The 15571-nt window shown below is 40.9% G+C and overlaps 1 long non-coding RNA gene across 3 annotated transcripts in view; it reads left to right on the top strand.

Annotated features, from left to right (window-relative positions):
* The window catches only part of LOC310762017, a 556856-nt gene that overhangs the window by 167318 nt on the left and 373967 nt on the right, over window positions 1-15571 (top strand). For all 3 annotated transcript variants that reach the window (XR_014547787.1, XR_014547788.1, XR_014547789.1), the window contains exon 3: window positions 9731-9817. This is a non-coding gene — a long non-coding RNA (uncharacterized lncRNA). The remainder of the gene's footprint in view (window positions 1-9730; window positions 9818-15571) is intronic.

Raw genomic sequence — 15571 nt, forward strand, 5'->3', positions numbered from 1 at the left:
ATCTCTGCACCACTAAAACATAACTCAAGTACAGTGTAGTGTGTCCACTTGCATCATGCAAAATATTAGAAATGTGTATTCAGGACCAGCATATCCATGAGGCAAGGTGAGGCAACTGCCTAAGGCAGCAGACGCCACAAGAGCAGTACAGTGGTACCTCGGGTTAAGTACTTAATTCGTTCCAGAGGTCCGTTCTTAACCTGAAACTGTTCTTAACCTGAGGTACCACTTTAGCTAATGGGACCTCCCACTGCCGCTGCCGTGCGATTTCTGTTCTCATCCTGAAGCAAAGTTCTTAATCCGAGGTACTATTTCTGGGTTTGTTGTTGTTTAGTCGTTTAGTCGTGTCCGACTCTTCATGACCCCATGGACCAGAGCACGCCAGGCACTTTTGTCTTCCACTGTCTCCCGCAGTTTGGTCAGACTCATGTTTGTAGCTTGTAGAACATTGTCCAACCATCTCGTCCTCTGTCGTCCCCTTCTCCTTGTGCCCTCAATCTTTCCCAACATCAGGGTCTTTTCCAGGGAGTCTTCTCATGAGGTGGCCAAAGTATTGGAGCCTCAGCTTCACGATCTGTCCTTCCAGTGAGCACTCAGGGCTAATTTCCTTAAGAATGGATGCGTTTGATCTTCTTGCAGTCCATGGGACTCTCGAGAGTCTCCTCCAGCACCATAATTCAAAAGCATCAATTCTTCGGCGATCAGCCTTCTTTATGGTCCAGCTCTCACTTCCATACATCACTACTGGGAAAACCATGGCTTTAACTGTACGGACCTTTGTTGGCAATTTCTGGATTAGCAGAGTCTGTAACCTGAAGCATCTGTAACCTGAGGTACCACTGTAGATCCAGCCTCCAAGGAATATGCCACATGTAGATCTTCACTCACCCCTTCTTCCTGTGTGTGTGTGTGTGTGTGTGTCGCACACCATTTTCTGGTTCACCTCAGGTGCCAAAATGTCTGAGGCCAACCCTGTGTGTACTGCCAAACACTTTATTTAACAACAACAACAACAAAATTTCCATGCCACCCATCTACTCTGGGCAGCTCCCAACAAAAAGAGTAAAAGCACAATAAAACACCACACATTCAAAAACTTCCCTGAAGAAGGCTGCGTTCAGGTGTCTTTTAAAAATCACATAATTTTTTATCTGTTTGACATCTGCAGGGAGGGCATTCCACAGGGCGGGTGCAACGACCGAAAAGGCCCTCTGCCTGGTTCCCTGTAACCTCACCTCTTGCAATGAGAGAATCCTTAGAAAGGATCTCAGGGCAGCTATAACAATTAAACAAAATGGTAGATCAATGAAATACAGTTAGCATTATCCAACCCAACACAATCTGTTCAGCTGGCCTACCTCTACATACATAAAACATGTATTCTGAACATGGCTCATTACCCTTAGAAGGCAATCTGATAAGCTCTTCTCACCTGCTGTCCCCTCTAACAAGAATGGAGTTGTGCTTAAGGGATGGTGTGCTTACCCAGTCATTGGCTCATTAAAGGTTGCATGGATCCTTTTGCGTGACAAAGGCAAATGTTTAGATATTGGCAACTTTAGGAAGTACTTGAAGTCAGCATTTGGAGGACAGTTGCTGTAATTAGTAGTTATTCAATAAAAGGCAGAAGGGATGGTCCCCGTTGATTTAGACTTCTTCCTGCTGAAACAAAGTGACATTATTGATGAACCAGTAAGTGGCACTCTTTCCTCACACACCATTTAGTCAATAGTCCATTGTGCAAGAGTGACGTCTCATTTCTATAGAGTACCAGGGATAAAGCAGAGAAATCAAGCTCTTTAGATTACCTTAGTTTGACCTTAGCAATAGACCTATGAAATAAAACTCATAGAAACTTAGTTTTTGAAGTCAAAGAGCAAATAATTCTAATAAATGTAAATGATATAATAAAAAAGAACAGGAAAGGACAGGATGGAAGAAGGAAATGAGCCTCTCACCTACTAACTTTAGAGCCCTGCACCAGATACATGTTTGCACACAGCAAACTGTGCTGAAATTGTGCCTTGGTGTTACCTGACCCAATATGTCAGTCCTATATATTTTGTACATTTGCCTATAATATCAGCATAGAGTTCCTGCAGTGATAATGGTCCATCATCTCTTGCTATGTGGTGAGGAGCGTGCCCAATACGAAACCTTTATTTAGTGGCACATTAAACCTTAGCATCAAGGATTTCCTTACCGATACTGCTTTATCATTTTTATTTTTGTATTAGCTGTTCATAGTATTTGTATCCGACAAATCTAGTAAACTCAATGCTATTCCATATGTGGGTGGCTTGCTTCCTAAGACATTTATGAAAAGGTAATGAAATATATGGGGATGCGGGTGGCGCTGTGGGTTAAACCACAGAGCCTAGGACTTGCTGATCAGAAGGTCGGCGGTTTGAATCCCTGTGACGGGGTGAGCTCCCGTTCCTCAGTCCCTGCTCCTGCCAACCTAGCGGTTCGAAATCACGTCAAAGTGCAAGTAGATAAATAGGTACCGCTCTGGTGGGAAAGTAAAGGGCGTTTCCGTGCGCTGCTCTGGTTCGCCAGAAGCGGCCTAGTCATGCTGGTCACATGACCCGGAAGCTGTACGCCGGCTCCCTCAGCCAATAAAGCGAGATGAGCGCCGCAACCCCAGAGTCGGTCACGACTGGACCTAATGGTCAGGGGTCCCTCTACCCTTACCTTAATGAAATATATAACTTTTGGTAGGAATTCCCCTCACACAGAATAGTGATGGTGATTATTTATGATGTTTCCCTTTATTCTTAATGAGAAGAGAAATGGCACTTCCTCTTTTACATCTACCTGGCCTTCCTCATTAAAGTATATGCATGATATTTACTTTGAAGTAACTCTTATTGATATGTTCAGCACTGGAGTCTAAGACATCTAAGTTTTCTTCTTAGATGTCGTGCTGTTCTTCCCCATGATGCTTGATTAAATAAAGGCATCAGATTTCTTGACTCAAGAATTGGCTGTTTTGTTCAAGTTAATATTGCTTTTCATCCTTCACTGGTCCCTGGGTGTTGCCAGATCACAATGCTGAAGTGAAAGTAGAAACTGTATTAGCCAGAATTTCTCTTTCAGGCTTCCCACCAGCCTTCCACCCTCTAGATCAGTGGTTCCCAATTAGCTAAGTACTGCAGCCCCCCTGTTTTTCAAAAGCCAAGCCATGGAATTCCTACTTTTGAAAAAAAATGATATTCCTATGGTTGTTTTCGTTGAGTGAACGGTGCCACAGATCCCCTGGAGTCCATGGATCACCAGTTGGGAACTGCTGCTCTAGATGTTTTGGACTACAACCTCAAGACTGGGGCTGATGTGCATTGAGGGCACAAGGTTGGGGATGGCTATTCCTGGAAAATAGGGACACTTGGAGGTCTGCTAGCTTCTAGCTCCAATGTTCCCTTTCCTAGGCCAGCTCTGTTACCAGCTGATGGTAAGGAGCCCATGTGGAACTGCTGTTTATATATGCCAACCAATGAAAATCAAGTGCCCTTGAACATGTGAAAAGTGACTTTCCTTTGAGCAATCAAAGGTGTCTGGTTATGTTGGGGGCAGGTTGGGGGGCAGGTTCATGCTGCCCTGTTACCACCATCTACTCTTCCTTCAGGCTCCCCTCTGCCAACACATTGCTTGCTTTCAGGTTTGTTCCCTCTGGGCTCCCTGTCCCTTCCCTTTTCTAAATCCCAGACTCCTGACCCTTTCCATTTCTCAGTGTGACGAGCACAAAGCTTTTCTTGCTGGATTCTGCAGCACAGCATTGTTGATAAGGTTCCCCTCTCCCTTAATCTCTAGGATTCAGTCATGAAATACAAAATGAGAAATGTTTAAATGCATAACTAAAATTCAGGGCTGTTCCTAAAGTAAAAATAAAAATAGATGGTCTTGTTAAAAATGTTCTAGACATGAAAATATCCATGAATAAGTCCAGAGTGTAAAATTGTGTGCCTTTAAATGAAGGCTGCCTTTGCAATGTGCTCTTAAATGCTGGTCTCAGTCAGGGTTTTCACATTTTATGACATCTCCCAATATCTCGGAAATAGGATAATGCTTCTGCCTGTACGCACTTTCCTAAAAGATTGGTCTCACACCATGTACAAATATAGATCCCAATTTCAGACAAACTCCTAAGAGACTTCATCCTTTTGGAAAGTTGTAGAACTGAATTGTGAGCTGCAGCAATTTAGCTGCCTTGTTTTCATGCTCTCTTGGCCCTTTCTAACACCACCACTAACAGCCGCTTGGCACATGTACAGTCCAAAGAAATGTGTAAAATAAGGGAAGGTGGCTGGAGAGCTCTCTTCAATAGACTCCATGGCTTCCTTTAGAACAGAGTTATTTCGCTTATTACACTTTGAGTGGATCACTCAAAGGGCATATTTTCCTACCTGTAACTTTTCAGTTTTTTTAAAAAAACCATAAAGTAATAGCCATAGTTTGAGAAACAAATGAAAAATGTTCAGATAAAGGCAACAGAAGTGACCAAAATGTGTGCTCTGGTTGCACTACAAGATCTTCAGCTTTGAAAATCTTGCATCACCATAGGAGATAATATGCATCACTTAATTGCTTCCACCCATTAAATAAAATACATTTTTAAAAATAATTTTAAAAACCATAATTCAAAGTAATATGGTGATTGGGACACTGAGTGGGGAACTGAACATCCAGATTTTTTTTAAAGTAGATGTTATCCTCATAATAAGCTAGAATGGTATTATATATCTGGATTGCTTAGAGTTGTATGCCTAAAATCTCATGTTCCTGAGTGAGATTGTCCCATTAACACGTCATCTGTTGGCAGATCATGGACTCTGCAAGCTTCCAAGTTGCCCTAGCCGCAGTTTTCCAAAGAATTAAATGCATAGCCCCCCCCCTTTTCCAAGAAATGAAACCAAGTTGACTGGGGAAACTCCCAGAGCCTTAGAGGCGAATGTGCAGAGAGGAGGGTGGGATCTTTCCTTTCGATGGGCAGGTTTAATTTTTAGTGACAGGGCTTTTCACAGGGCACTCCAATGACAGTGATCTCAGGGAGAGATGTTGAATAGAGTTCTTCATGGGGGTTGCCATTCTCTGAGTTTTGGCTATAACAGGCATCAGACTATTGAGGTGAACACTTTCTTTCACAATCATTTTTCCTAACAATTAAAAAGTATTACACACAATCTCTCTTTGTGGAGTGTACTTTAAAAAAGGGAAATAATAAAAAAAACCTCACTGGTGACTTTTCAAGGTTTTTTATAACAATGGTAAAATCAGTTGTCACTATAGGCCCTGGATCTATTTGTCTGAACTTTTTGGCAGGTTTCTTGCCTGGACGCACATTTCACCTTTTCAAATAACTAGGGAAAGGAATGTGATTTCTGTCTTCCACCCCATATGTCTACCTCTCTAAAATTTGACAGGTTTCATCCTCTCAAAAGGGGTGGCCATGCCTGCAATCTGCATCCAATTCTGGAACAAAATAAGTAAATTAGAGCCTTAAAAACACTTTAAAAGCACCCGATAATTTGATTTATTTTTATAAAAAATAAATATGCTGCCAACTCGTAAAAAAATCAAGGCAATGTACAACAATATGCATAACAGCAATATACATATATTCTGGATCTACCAGAAATTCAGAAAGTTTAATCTACTCTAGAGGGGCTTCTTTGTCTGCACTAGTGAGTAATCTTTTTTTAAGTTAATGAATTTGTCAACCATTTTTAGCCCTCAAACCTGGTGTCGTGACTCTTTCCCCTGGGATCTGCTTGGATTGGAAATTATTCTGTGTAGGTTTTCACAAATATCCAGGACCTTAATTCTGTTAATAATCCGTGAGAGACCTGAACAGGATTCACATGAAGTGCTGCAAAAGATATCCCAGAGCTGAAATTCTGTAATTGCTGCAACTGTTAACATGAAAATCTCCATATGTATTATAAGACTTGGGACTAGCATAGCATTCCTAATGCCATGCTGCAGTCAGGTCATAGAGCAGCTTAGATAAGTGTGCCATTTTAAAAGCTTGTGCCAGTGTCCTTTCTCCTTCCCTCCCTCCCTCTCTTTTTCCCTCTCTCCCCGCTAGATCATCTTTCTCAGTATCAGTGGCCCAGATAGTTGCATCATTACACAGATGTTTTTCTTCCAAACAGAATAATATTTGAACTGGTCCACCCCTGACAAATTTATTTGCCGGGATCAAATCATTCTCTCTGTTGGATGGCAAAATCAGCAGGGGATGCTAAGTAATGAGCCAGTAGGGGATGACTCTGCATGTTGAACCTCTGCATGTGCTGTCTATGAGCAAGTCAGCGTCCCCAGAGGCAGTGGGAAAGAACAATAGCTGGACTTGTATAGGAATTAGCATGCCTGACAGTGACAGATTCGGTTATTGACAACTCTGGCAGAATGAAGTCCTTGAAACACAATTATGTGAGAGGCGTTTGGTCTTCGGAAACTTAAAAACTAGGAAAACTGGGTATGCATGCAAGGTCACAAATTACAAGGTACAATATCCTTGCCTTTGCAGGGAAAGTGCCTTTTAAGCTCTGTTTATTGCAAAATAATAACAGTTCTAAAGCAAAGAAGAGATGACATTGAAGCTGATTCAGATCCTACCAAAGCAAAAATGTGAAGCTGAAACACTGATTTTGTATTCAGGTAGAAGTGATGGTACTCACAGGATGCACAAAAGAGGCTTGTATGTATAACATGCACACACACTTGACAATCTCTGGGCAATCTAATTTATTACTAGAGTGCTTTTATTAAGTCACTGCTGGCAGCTCATTCAGCAATCTCAAAATATATTACAGCACGTGTATATATGTATATGTATATAGAATCTATGCTTTGTCGTTTAATAGTGTTAAAAGCAGTATTATGAAAGAGTACATAAAGGAAGATACAATGCTTTGTTTTAGCCCAACATGTGAACATTTGCTCATGTATAGGGGCATGGTCTCACTCCTTGCTCTGTACATAGATGCAGTGCTTTTTTCTGGGGGAATGCAGGGGTACGCATACCCCTAAACATTTTGTGAATCCAGGTTTGGCCTCATTGAGGGGCAGTATTTCAATATGAGTAGGAAAATGCGAGTACCCCTAAAGACTTTTTTTTAAAGAAAAAAAGCACTGCATAGATGTCTTACAAGTAAGTAATGCTGATGAATAGGACTTGTATGAAAGTTCCTACGCGAACACCGGAATATAGGAAACTAGTGCACCTTTTTCTGAGAGAAATGAAATAATAGTTAGTGATCGGTTATAAGAGAAATGTTCTGGGGCCTACACATAGGAGAAACTGTGCCATTATCAGGAAGAGAAAGAACATACAAGTAAGGCAACAGTCAAGATTGGTAAAACATTTGGTCTGACAGACCAATAAGGATTTGGAAGTGCAAGGCTCAAAAATTCAGATGGATTTGAACTAATCAGCCACATCTTTGGTCTTAAATCTCTAGCAATATTTCAAACAATTAGTGCTTCCATCTACCTGCATGTTATGTGTATAATTAAAACCATGTATTAAGCTTCAGTGACTGAGTTAAGAAACTGTGGAATACAGCCAAGAACGCAAATCCTCGTCTGGGATGTATTCCTGTGAAGTCTAGAGCAGGGGTCGGCAAGGTTTATCTTGCCTGGGTCGGATCAGTCCTGCGGAGATCCCTCTATGGGCCAGATCGCATGTGCACCTGCGATTTTCGGCACCTGTGCAGATACAATTTTGGGTGTCTGAGCGTGTGGAGATGTGATTTCCAGCACCGCATAAGCGAGTCCCCATGCCACGCTATGCCGGTTTAGTGCAGCACGTGAGCAGGCAGCACAGTTTGGGGGCAGCTAGTGGGCCAGTCACACAACCTCCGTGGGCTGCTTCCGGCCCATGGGCCTTAGGTTGCTGACCCCTGGTCTAGAGAAAAATAGACTTTTTGTGGGTCTATGAGGTCCATGAGGAAAATTCCCCATACTTCACATCAGCATTTATTCTATTATCCTTTTATACATGCTTGGCAAACTGCTTTTATACATGCTTGCAACTGCTTCTTGGAGGCAGAGTGCAACAACGCTGAGTTCTCCACATGCAGAATGGCTTTTTGATACAGATGGTGGCATCCCCCTATAAAGCAAGCCACTCTCTGGTTAGAGCATGGAGGTGCTGTTTCACATAGCGCCACCATGACTAGCATAACATAAATCTAGATACTGATCAATACATGCTTTCTCACAAGTGTTAAATTAGTCAGGATATAATAGTGACTAGCTCAGTCCATTACCCTCTCATTTCGATTACACCCAGTCCTTCATCTTGTTCAGGTTATTCGTTTACTACACACAATGTAAATTCACTTACACTTTAAGCACACTCCACACACACACTGTAAAAAAAACAACTCCTGCTTTTTATTACTTGTTTTCTGCTCCCTGATTCTATTTTTTATTATTATTGAGTGACTGTCACAAATTCAGCTCCCTTGAAAGTAATGGGATTAGACTGTCAGCCAGTCCTGGCAGAAATGAGTTGAGTCAGGGCTCTATGTTTGTGAGAAAGTCTCTTGTTTAGGAAATCCATCTTTCTGAAACTCTCCAGAATTTTTAGCTCAAGCAACAGCAGCAGGTTGCAGGAACGGATATTGGCAGAAGTAAAATGTTTGGCACATCCAAGCATGTTTGTGACACAACCACACAATTTGGCATATGTAAGCTTTCTGGCAGTGGGGACGTTTGCCAATAAAATAGATTGATTTGGGTCTACTTTTCACTGAGGTGGTAAACCCGAGTGTGGGCTGTAGCTCTCACTCCCCCCCCCCCCAAAACACCCTAGCATGCCATGAAGAAAGTGAAGTTGGAATCCTTCATCTTGACACCTAGTTTTCTAAAGCGGTTTTTTTTTTTAAATGAATGCAGGAGAAATTAATACTGTGAGTCTGAAGTGCTACAGCCCAGCCACAGGCTTGCTTCCTCAGTGAAAACTAGGTCTTTATCTGCCGAAACTCTTCCAATGTTTTGGATACTTTCAAGCAGAGCTTGATTTTGGGGGGTTGTGTGTGATGACTCCAGGCAGCCTGGCAAAAACAAACAAAAAAGAATAGCCCAATCTATAATTATTTTTTTGCTAAATACATAAGGGTAAGACATGCAAGTTCATTTCATTTTGTTTAAGAGTACATATGGTATATTGCAACAGAATGCCTTTGCAAACCCCAAAGTCTGTTTGTAATGCCCATTTACATGAAAGGGGACTATACCTCTCAAACAGGTTGGATTGGAAACAGTTCACTCATCTACTGTCCATTAACATTTTTTGGAAGATCGTAAAAGCTCTGTGGTAAAGCAAGTGGAGAAGAATATTTCAAAGGAATGGCCAGACTAATTTGTGTGACTTCTGTGACTAGATAGGGTAACTAGATGGGATTTTTGTAGTTTAAGAAAATAATTTACGAATGGGAATGGAAACATTTCAAGTGTTTTGAAAGTGCCATTTCCTATGTTTCTGATAATGGGTAGATTGACCTTTTAATAATGGAGCCTTTTGTTCAAGTGAATCCCCATGGCTCCTCTGCAACACTGTAGTTGTTAAAAATGCCTTAATTGGGATTAAAGATGTGTGGCACAATCTCATTTTAGTGGAAATATTCTAAGGTGGTTATTATTAAATCCCACTGGTTATTTTTTAAAAAAAGAAGATGATGGTAAGCACTCTGTAAGAGTATCACTTGATTTTCTTTTCTAGGTTTCATCCGCGTTCTGTTCCACTCATCTGTCTAGCTAAACCTCAAATGCTTGTACAGCATAAACAATATCCCTTAAAGCGTGCCTGGTAAGTAATGAACTCCTTCTAAATTCTCTGCTCAACAGCTCCCCTGAGTTTATGGAAGTTAATGTAATTGAGCAATGACTTGGCTACCTATGTATTGCTATCTGTCAAAGGAACTTTAAAGGAGGAGTTGACAACATTCATTCTGAGCTATTTCATATAAATTTCTTGAAAGCTATTTCCTCGACGCTGAAAAACATGCAGCTTTTTCATCTTTACTGAATAAGCAAGTTCATTTCAGCATTAAATTGGAGGGCTTGCAGATTTAGCTTTCCTAATGTCTTTACTGTCCTCTTTACCTTTTCCTTTACTGATGCTAAAAGTCATTCAGGAGTGAATTATAGCCAAGTTGTTTTGGAATAACAGGGCATATAATCTTTAAAAAGGTCTGCACCACTTCTGATAAACTGTCTTAAGCTTGAAAGGCACGTATGAGCTGTAATAGTAGTTAAACATTTATGGTCTGAAGGCAATACGAGGCCACCACCTTGTTGAAGCTAAGCAGGTTGAGATGTGGTCAGTGTCTCAATAGGTGACTCTGTGGAAACCAGATGTACACTCTCTTGAGTTCCACAGTACGATAAAAATGTGAGAGAAGGAAAAATAAAGAGGAGAGTGTGCAAGCAACAATACTTTTGTAAGTGGAAAGGGCTATTACTGTGGTTTTATCAACAGGCATACCTAGTGACTTATGGTCATACTACTTTTTAAATTTTGATTTTTGTTGTTAAACATCTAGTATACTCTTGGCTAACTGTAGAATCTTTGGAAGAGCAGTGGTTGGAGCAGCCAAACTGGGAAGGGTGACAGCAAATGCTCTGCGTACAAATATTCCTGTTGAGACTCTGGATAGTCATTCAGTGCAAACAATAATGGCCTGATGTGTATAAGGCAGCTTCCTATGTTCCTAGTGTCAAGTTGTGGGTGAACATATCAGACGACACAGCGATTCTTCAAACAGCTCTTGTTTATTCACAGGCCAGGACAGAACTGAACTGAAGGGTTCAGTCAGCCTGCTTATATAGAGCTCCAGTACAATGTAACTGTAACAATTTTCTAAAACTATCCAATCACTGAACGTCACTTTTGATCCCTTATTTGCATAACTATCTACAGTATCCCCCTGCTGGCCCAGGGTGAGAACGTCAGTACATAACACCTAGCAGCAGCAGCAACATCTAAGGCTTGGGGAGCAGACATTTTCCATCATCACCCCAATAACTTTCTTTATGGCACAGTGAAGATCCAGGAGCTGCAGCCTATTGAGTTGACTTGATGAGATGTTCTGCTTCCAAAAGGTTGCCAGGTAGTGCACACCAGGTGTGTATATGGGTGTGTGCTGTTCTCCCTATGAAGCCTCCAAAAAGCATCAGTTGGAACACCCGCAACAGCAGTAGTATCTAAGGCTTGGAAAGTGGGCATCCCATCCCTGCTCCCATCAGCATTTTCTTTGAAAAACACACACCTGATGTGTACACAAGCACATTTTTGCTTATCATCTGCCACCTTAAGGGCCTGTTGTCAGGCAGAAAATTATTATGTAAGTATTTTGACTAAACAAACAAATACACCAGTGGTGCTTCAGTTTAATTAAGAGCGATAGTTCATGCTCAGTTAGTGAAGAAGCAATGTGAATGTGAATGAAGAAGTTGTTTTCTCTCTGTGGGGTATATTCGACAGCTGGGAATGTCTGATGTATGTAAGACCAGCTTGAAATGGGCAGGAAAAAGGGGAGCTGGGAATGTCTGATGTATGCAAGACCAGCTTGAAATGGGCAGGAAAAAGGGGAGCAGTCAGATAGGCATGGTCTGCTGGTCCAGGAGATTTGATGTTGAGGTGGAGCAAGATGAATAAGGGGAATGAGGAATCAATAACTTTGGCTGCCTTATGGATTCTTCTGCAATGAGGCCAGGTAGAGAATTTCAACAGGCCTCTTTCCATCCAAATAGTGCCAGGCAAATACTTGCCTGTTTAAAAAGGTTTCACATATTTGTATCCTCTTTTAGTGTGGTGAGATCTGTAAAATTGGTCTTATTTGTACATATATATATTTATGTTTTAGGCTCTTTATTTCTACTGTGTTAAGTTGCTTTGGGTCACTTTTGTGAGGAAAGCGACTGCCTAATATAATATAATCACTTAATATAATTAATATGGCAGCAAGATTGAGCAAAAAGAAGTGTACAAAGAGGCTGGATGAAGGATGCTATCAGAATGTAGGAAATGTAACCTCACCTGGGGGAAAAAAGGAGGAAAGGTTATTTGAAAGCTGCAGCCTTGCTCCTCATCTTTTCTAAAATAAGTTTGATCCCAGAGTGGCTGCAGCTCACCAATGTACATAAGCAAGAAGGCTTTGACAATAGCTTTAACTTCCTTTAATGGTGAGCTGTGGGAGCAAGGGGAGGAATGCATTAAAAGATAGTCTCCAAATAATGATTTCATTTCCTTTTGGGCCATATCAACTCTTGCTTTTAAAATCTGCATTGAGGTTTGGTGCTTGCTCTTTGACACTGCTGCTATTTGAAAGTGGCAAATTCCAAAGTACACTTCACTTTTTCTAAGAGAAGCCATTGTTTCTCTTCTGCACGTACGTCTGGCACTGTAGAAATAATCATCTTAGTCAGGAAATATTTGTCAGAACAGCACCGTGTGTCCTGAAGGATCATCAGAGTGGGCTGGGAGCAGTGGAAGGAGGCATTGTCAAAGTGAGGGTACAGCAATGCATTTTGATTAAAACTTTCCTTTGCCTTCCAGCTCACAGAGCTGCTTAGAGAGAGAGACAGACAGACAGAGAGAGAGAGAGAGAGAGAGAGAGAGAGAGAGAGAGTTGATTGCTAGATGGGATGTATATTTAGAACCATTGCAACTTTGGCTTTAGTTTTCAAAATGTGTTTTCATTTGAGGCTGCAGTGCAGGAGTAGAAACTGTGTTGCTGAAGTAGATATAGGTAAAGCCTGGAGCTGGTGGAAAAGATTCTGACACCTAGCCCAGAGATACGGTATCTGGGTTAAGTATAACAGCAGTTAATCTGCTGCTGGTTCTAGCGGAGCTACCTTCTACACTTAAATGCTTGAGCACTTGCTTTAAATCTCAGAGATCCCAGGGTAGTTTCAGCAGCAATATCTATAATTAATTGCATGTGTAATGAAGTCCATTTGGGAAGCCTGTGATGACTCGCCTATGTGTTACCCAAAGACATTACAATATCAATAGCACTAGTAATTTTAATTAAAACTTTGAAATGTCGGCCTGTTGAAATATTCATTATTGCACTTGATTAGGTTGTTTTGTAGTCTTCTGCACTTTCCTTTCATTACATATTACCATGACTTTGCAAAATGAGGCCACTTGCAGCAAAGCACATATAACTTCTTTCAGAGGAAGTGTCTTAGATGTTTTGTTGTTGTTGTGTAAATTTTGACATTAAAAATATGTACCACCAGCCACTGGAGCATATGGGGGGGGGGGACAGCTCTCATAAAGATCCCAGTTGTACAGTTCATGTAGATTTTGAAATTCCTGATGTGCAAGAATAATAAGATACAATTGAAAACTTACTAGATGTTATGGAAAGCTTAGAGGGCACACCAGTTGGAGGGCTGAACAAGATCTTTATTATCTCAGTTAAAGACAGTACAGTAACAAACTCCTGACTCCATCCAAGTAAGTCCACTGCCACCTAGTGACTAAACTATATAATGACCATATTCACACACTGAGTGCCACATATGACAAACATTGTTATGAACTTTACTGTCTTAATTATTGTAAACAGGCCAATCATAAAGCAACATAGGGATTTAAAAAGAAAAGGAAAGAACAGCAATATTTATGGGTAACTGGAGAACTCTCTCCTCTACTTTTGAAAGGTGACACCCTTCTATTAGTGAATAGAAGCAAATAGTTCATTGAATCTGAACACATGCATTTACAGAAAACTAAGAGTTCTTATCTGGAGTTGGCTGAAACTGGGATTCTTGGTGCAGTTGCACTTTAGGAATGTGAAACAGGGTTAGTGGCTCTCAGGGGGTGCCAATTTGAATGAAATATTGCAGGGACCCAGGTAAGCCCCACCCTGCATAATTGATCACATGTCATGGTGCACACACACCATTTGAATGGAAATGCCCATCAATTTTGCAGGGACCCAGTCCCCTCAAATATTTTATTGTGGGGGCTGAAGGCCCCATGGCCCCTAGGAGTTGGCTCCTATGGTGGCTATGATGTCTGTTGTAGAAGTTTACTTGCTTTCAGTGGGCTCAGATTGTCTGTTTCTAAATAGATATCAAGGACATGGACACTATATATTTCCAGGGCTCACTATCTCATCTAAAGGAAATAAAAACCTGTTGTACCCCCACCCACTGGGCTTCTTACTGCCAAGGAAAGTGGGTAACACCTAACTGGATGAGCAAAAGTCTTCCACATATCTTGATAGCATGAAGCTTGATAGCATGTACCATTTGTATCTTATTTTTAGTACCATATAAAATGACAGACTTATTTTGGAAGAAGCCTTATTGCAGGCAGAGCTTCAATGGGACTGAGGCTCACTGCAGGAATCTCTCATGTGCCAGAGAGAATAAATGCTAAAGCATCTTGTGGTAGCTACAATAAAACACCCAGAACAATGTTCAATGTCAATCAACAAGAAACAGCAATCTTAATGAGCAGATAGATTCAGAGTCCCCTAAGGACACTGGGCTGAAGCCACTGAGGGCTAGTCAGCACTTTGAATTAAGCCCACAAACATTTTGGAAGCCAATATAATAGTTTCAGAATTGGCGTCATATGCTTTCTCAGGCCCATTCCACTTTCTTTTGTACCAAGTGTAATTCTTTCTTTAAAAAGCTCAGGATTCAGGAACTGACCCATACCTGGCTTTCTTGATAGCAGCCCCAAATAGACTTTGGGACCAAAGCATGAATAACAAGGGTTTATTTCTAAAAAGCTTTGATGTACAGGATTAGAAATAATACATTTTTTAAAATTACTTTTTACCTGACTAAAAAAACCAACCACCAAATATTGCTATCCAGCAGGCAGTTCTGTACTGAACCTAAGTGGAATTTATTAGGTGAGCACTGGAGAACTAAGGTCCAATTTCATTCACTGTGTTCAATAAATAGAGCAGTTCACACAGGCTGGAGTGACAGAATAAGAGATACTTTCAATTTAAAATACCACAGTATTTTTTTTCGCCCCATCAAGATTCTCTAAGCTAGCACAGCACAGAAGTAGCAAGCTTGTCATATTTGTCATTGACTTTTAAAAGGATTTTTATAATCTTAAAATTCTTGCCATGAAGTTTCCTGCAATATACTTGCACAAGGTACATGAGCATCAGCTTTCTTGACTTCAGCAACCAAAAGATACTTCAATTCTTATTCTTGGTATGTATATATGGTGTGATTAGTAAGACTAAATGAACTGGCACACAAAATCATGTGCAAGCTTCTGAGTTCTCCAGAACTCTTCTTCAGATGTTAAATAAAAGGAGGAGGGGAGAAAAAGTAGGCTATGATGACGTTAAAGGTCTGAACTCTGAAACTGAATAGCAAAGCTGATTGGAACCCTGAACAGAAGTCATTCCCCAATACAACATTTTGCTGCATCCCCTGCTTGTGATTTTTGTATTCTCACACATAATTTATCCTAAAAATAGCATTGCCAGAATGGGGGAATTTAGTTTTAACTGGCACATATCAAAAGTTTCACAACTTCCCTAAGCCCTGTCCCCCTGACACCCACACATTA

The sequence above is a fragment of the Podarcis filfolensis genome (genome assembly GCF_964270895.1).
Source record: "Podarcis filfolensis genome assembly, chromosome: 4".
NCBI lineage: Eukaryota > Metazoa > Chordata > Lepidosauria > Squamata > Lacertidae > Podarcis > Podarcis filfolensis.